We start from the raw sequence: 6,382 nt of genomic DNA on the forward strand, positions 1-6,382 counted from the left end.
AAATAAACAACAACAAACAAACAAACAAACATAATCGAATACAATATGAGCATAGAAGTATAGGTACCTGTAGAATAAAGAAATAAAACAGCATGCCACATTAGTGTCTGGAGCGAAACCAAAGAGGGGCAATACATTGTACGAATTATATCTATATTCTCTCGTTTCATCCAAGACTTCTCTTTTTAAAAAAAACCTGGAGGCTAAATTTTACGTTGTAAACGGAGCAAACATCATTGTACTCGTCTGTGATAATTGCATCCAGAGAGAAAAAAAAATGAAGAGAAAGAGAGGTGTAGCAAGAGGGGAGAATGTCCACGGGGGAGACAAACAGAGAGAAGGGGGGGGGGGAGAGAAATAAAGAAAGGAGACATGAAAAGATTTACGAGTGATGCACAATATAAACTCCAATCCTAGTGGAGGGGTCAGATTTTGGCGACCCTTTGATTCCAGACAACAACTAAATCAAACGCAGGTCCCATTGAGTGTTTGTGTGCACGCGCTGCTCTCGCGCGGAAAACCCTGGGAGTCCCATTGAATGGCGCGAGGGGCTGAAGTTTTGGCGGGAACGCGGCAACGCACCTGCCAGTAAAAGAAAAACAGTAACCCCGAATTTCACATTGAATATTATGATGATGGAGGGTAAGGAGGCTGGGACTAAATAACTGAAAGGGATTTAAAAAAAAAACAAGAAAAACGTCCGAACACCTGTCCACCCCTGGGAAGATGATGAGGTGTTAGGGAGATAAAGAGCACATCCAAACTGGACTTTGATTTCGGCTCTTCAAACATCTTTGATAGTAGGCCATTGTTACACTGATTTTATGATTGCTCATTACTTGAACGAACGCTCCTAGCTTTGAAAGGTAGATTTAGTTTAAATATGAAAACAGAGGAAAAGAGAATGTCTCATATATTATAGTGAGGAAAAAAAACACATCTCCTGAGGCATTTCTTACATATTACAACCGTATGTTGTCATCAAATTCTGTAGTATTCAATGTTGTGTTATCATGGAATAATACTAGAGTATGAAGAAAACGACAGAAACACAGGGAGGGGAAGGGCGAGGGAAGAGACAGACAGACAGACAAACAAACATAGCCAACCCGACAGATGCTAGTAGTCGGATACAGACATACAAATAAACAGACGGCCAAACAGAAAGAGAGGAGCAAGTCTGCAAGCATGCACTTTACTACGGACTCCGATCCCTCGAGGACCGCGTCCCTCTCTGCAGTGCTGAGCACGAGAGACGCCCAAAGTTTTGGCGCGTTTGCTCTCTTTTGGTCGCGTGCCAGGGTCTCCGTGGCACGTTCCGTACGTCACGGGGGCACACCTCTTGATTATGAGGTCATGGTATAGAAGCATTTCGACGCTCAAAGATTTCCTGGTCCCTTTTTTTCCCCTCCACAGCACGATTTCGTGGGTTCTGGCACCCCACCCCCTCGGTTTTCTTTTTCTTCCAGTCCTTCTTGTCAGAAGCGCGGCGGCAAAGATATTTTGGAGTCAGTAGTATGGCTTGCTGTTCTCGAGCACCTGGCAAATGCTCTTCTCATGCGGCAAGCCGGGAGTGTCGAGCTATATAGAACTATGGAGGTAGCTTTCTACCTCCATGATAGGACCTATTATGCCTACGTGCGCTTTCTTCAGCTCAGAATGCCAGAAAATCCACTATTGACTGTGGAAATGAGTATTTTCGTTCTTAGTAAACAGATATTTCTGTCCTTTTTTATGGGGGGGGGGGGGTTGATCAAGCGATATGATAGTACTTGAAATGGTTGCTTGATGATGAGGGATACCAAACAGGACATGCACAAACATTTTGTAAAATATACCATAATCAATGGATAAGTTAACATGCCCTATCACAAGAAGATACTTCTCTATGTGGAATTTGCTCAGTTCCCCCATCCATATGATAGGCCTACTATTTTATGATACATGTCTTATTTATAGAAATTACCATAATACAATGTTAAATCCATACCCTTCAACTACATAATGTGCAAGCAACCATTTTCCCATTCTATGTATCTGTGTCGAAATTGATATTTTTTTTCTTATAGGTGGAGATGGAGTTTTCTCAGTACGACAATTATCATAATTGCTGTTCAAGTCATTATTTTATCTTTATCGTTCAGGTTTTCTAAAGGAGAGACCTAGACCTCCCCTTTCTCCGCTTCTCTGGTTCAGCATAAGAAGTTGTTTGAGACCACAATTAATTTTGCACTTTGTCTGCGTGGTTGTCTAGATTCCGACCTTTGAGGCACTCACCACAAAGTCATGAGAAGCAGAAAGACTCAACTTCATGCTGCCTCGATGTTTGTGGAACTGGCACCCCAAGAAAGGAGAGAGACAAATAGAGAGAGAGAGAGGGGGGGGGGGTGGGGGGGTAGAAAAAATGCAATATCAAAAGTAGTGGCGATTTCTTCTCCTCTCAATAGCTCAGCGGTAAACCACATCCTGCAGTGTTTTTGCTTTTTTTTTTCTTTGCATCGGTTGGACCAAACTCGTTCTCTCTTTATTCTTGCCTCCGCCATTTAAATCGCATTCATTTTGCTTTTGTTCAAAGGCCGGGTAACTGCCTTGAACCCCGACTAGGAGTGAGGCATGAGGGAGGTGGATGGGGTCTTCAAGTGAGGCAAACCGCGTTCACACTTACGGGTGGTGTGTTGTGTAGTCAGGAAGGTCTCACCTCCCTGGTGTAATCAGGCTTGGAACTGCGTCCTTTTTTTCAGATTGAGATGCCGAGTATATGCATGGATCATATCTGCTGAATTCTTATGTCAGCATATTGAAATGCTTTCGTAGTCCACAGTTCATCTACTACCTGTGTTAGTATAGGGAGGCAGAAGTGCCTCGCTCTGGTGTTAAGGCGGTGTTGCCAGAGAATGATTCTTGAACTTAGAGATAATGTTCAGTACAATGTTGAGTACCGGGGTTGAGTAACGGCGATTGTGCTGGAGCTCACTTATCAGGCCTTTTCACTTCGCAATCCGTAAGGCTGGCTAATGCTATGAGACTACAAAGCCTTTGAGTTGAAAAAAAAGAAAAAAGATGCAGATTTATAGTAGGCTAATGTTCTCAAGACCACCATTTCACAAGGTCATTGACATCCTAGACTGTATAAGTTTACGGCGATCATCCGTTATCTTTAGGAATGTGATAACTACACTACCCCGTGCACTGTCAACACCGGAAGAGCACACACACTATGCACAAACATACGCACACTTACTGATACCGAATGCGACAATGATTCGTTCGCAGATGACTCGTAACACGCTTTACTGCTTTTTGAAATAATTTTTACACAGATTACCCTTATCAATGAATTCTAGAACGAATAAAAAATCGTTGAACTCTTTTATCTCTTTGATGGGATGTTTTCTATCCATGTACCCGTTCAAGGCCTACATAGGCTATACTTTTGTTTTCAACTTCTGCTTCGGACCGAGCAACTGGTAACCTCATGCATGCGGAGTGACCAACTCGCCGCATATTTCGTGCACGTGCGCGAGTGCCACAATTTATGCCACCCCGCTGAGTTTTGCAGCTCAACTAGTTTCTGTGGAATTACAAGCAATGAAATACAATTATCGATTTGGGTCAGTGATATGCTTGACTTGGTGATCCTTGGGTCTTATTATCTTTGTATCAAATTAGGGTTTTGCGCGTGCGTAGTTTATGTCATCAAGTTCGAATTCATGTGATCTCAATGCGCGCCTATAAGAGAAGAAATACCTACAGCAGTTTTGATATCATAATTACGACATAGGCCTGCTGTATATTGAATATCATTTATAAAAGTGTTGGAATGAAAAAGACTATTTCTCGTCAAAACATGTAATACCTTGGTATTCATATTCCTCGTGTTTGTCCGATTTTAATGAAACTTCTGGTTAACCGTCTGGTTAATTGGATGATATTTGATTCATTAAGTTTAACTTTAATTGCCAGTCCAAACCGACAATGAACAATAATATCATATCCATCACTTGCATTTGTGTGATACCATTGTCACTGAAAATGCGATATCGGCTCTTTGCTGTTTTCCTTTCAGCTAACAATTAATGCCCCTGGGTAACAACTTCATTGGCATAATAGATTTTAATGCTGTCTTTTTCTGGGGGTGCTGTTCGCTATTCCGAAGGTTCGTTACTCCGAAGGGTCGTTAATCAGAAACACACAAATTCCCTATATACCTAGAGGTTCGTTAATCCAAAAATGAAAAAGGGTTCGTTAATCCGAACATTTGTGGCGTTATTCCGAAGGTTCGTTATTCCGAAGATTCGTTAATCTGAAAATGAAATTCGGAAAAATGGACCTTCGGAAAAACGAATCTTCGGATTAAAGAGCCTTCGGAACAACGAGCTGTAACCTTTTCTGGCATCTTTGTAAGATATTTTAAAGTCTCAAATTTATGGGAAAGTCTGTTGTGATCACTGTCTTTCACTGTCAGAGAAATATTGAGGAATATTCATGATTGTTACGTCCTGTAGAAGATAATGGTAGGCAGACTTCGTCGAGTGCCATGGATACGAAGGGCTACTTACAACTACAATCTCATGGCAAGGTGGGTTCGCTCTCTACAATGAGGGACGTGGAGCTAATGCTTTCCATCACCTGAAACAAACGATACGCGTGATAAGAAATTACGCGAGGCAACAACAAGGAAATTGATTTCAAAAATCAACAGGCTGCGCTGGTTAGCCATGTTGTCCACGCTTGTCGTGATTACCTTCCGCTGAAATATGTATAAAAAACACACGTGCAAAAAGCACAAACAGGACAACTTTCCCACGGTTGGTAAGAGGAAGAGATGGTAGCTTGATGGATTGAACTGGCCTGGGAAAGCTGGTGAGGCGAGTGTACCCTTATCGCGTGTCCGCAGACCCGAGTCCGTGTCACACGACCGCCTGCCGCAAAACCTCGCGCGCTTTTACGTCTGTGGTGCGAAGTGATTACTCCTTCATCGCCATTACAATATATCCTGAATTTTTTTTTGACCCCCCATGAGTGTTCACTTCTCCTCCACAATATCCCAATGCCCTAACATATATCCCTCGTTTTATCGCTCCTCTCTATAGTTCCTGGACTCCCCTTCCCCCTTCTGTTTTGTGAAGTAATTATACAGCCTCGCGATTACCGTTCCAGGAAGTTGTTCATTCCACCCGAGCACTGATGGCCTACTGTCCCAGGCGTAACGTTCGATTTGGGAGACTGTCAAACACTGCTGTCGCCCTCTCCATCCCTGTTTGTAAAAGGCGTAGCGGTAGAGGCATTAGCTTCGACCATAGTTAGGATCGAAGGACGCATTAGTATTAGCATGGAGGTAGTTTTCTACCTCCATGGTATTAGTAAGTCTTGCCTTCTTTCGGAATGCAAGCGATGGCGGCGCACACGCGTCTGCTTGTTTGACTTCTAGGCCTACACATTGTACTGTATGTGCCAAGTACATGAATTCGAGAAATAGCCGCATGAATAGATGAGCAGGGATACAAATCATGATATACCGGGCGCGAGATTGTTTATCTCTTGTTGCTGCCGTTGTCGTTCATTCATTTTGCGTACTCATCTTCTTGTGTTTTATGTTTACTTGCCTGAAGCTCGTTCGTGCGTGCCTATCAGCAGTGTTTTATTGGTACGATACCACAGTACATGGTGTGTATCATGAATTCTCTGTCCAGTAGGCACCCCACAACAAAACGATTATAAGTTTGCATAACTGTTTAAAATTGGGTTGATTGGATTTTTTTTTTTTTACTGAATAGAACCAACATTACTTTATATTTTTTGGTAAAGTCTTTTCGAAATCTGTACGAATATAATACAAACAGTAAGAGGATAGATTGGAAAAGACGGTCAGCAAAGAAAATAAGTCGCTTAGACGGCTTATCTGTAATCCAGCCAGGTTCCAAGAGTGGCGGTGTGTTGGCATTTCACTCCCTGGTTCCACACATTGGTAAGCGATCACTTGATCAAATCTTGGCGGGCGCAATCCAGTCGCGTGCCGAACACATGCCACGGCAGAGCGGGACCGGTTTCGCGTGGCTGGAGCCGTTTCGCCGGCATCAATACAGGGGCATGTACAAAGACATTTTTTCCCCACTTTGAAAGAGTTGGAATTTGACCACAGCACAATATTTGGTCAATAGGATGGGAATACCGTTTCAAGGAAAAAATAATACCAACTGATCATACAACAATAACAATGAAAGGATGTGGTTTCTCAATGTGCGCGCTTTTAACGCAGTATCTTAAATACGTGTATCTCGTCGATTGCAAAACCCAGCGAAAATTGCATTTGGAAAACATACCAGCAATCAGCTACTCATAGTACGTTGTACACCTCTCAAAAACCGAGGGTCAATGAAAG

Source organism: Diadema antillarum, unplaced genomic scaffold (genome assembly GCF_040938485.1).
Source record: "Diadema antillarum isolate AM-2024a unplaced genomic scaffold, OU_Dant_1.0 seq00000278_RagTag, whole genome shotgun sequence".
Taxonomy (NCBI): domain Eukaryota; kingdom Metazoa; phylum Echinodermata; class Echinoidea; order Diadematoida; family Diadematidae; genus Diadema; species Diadema antillarum.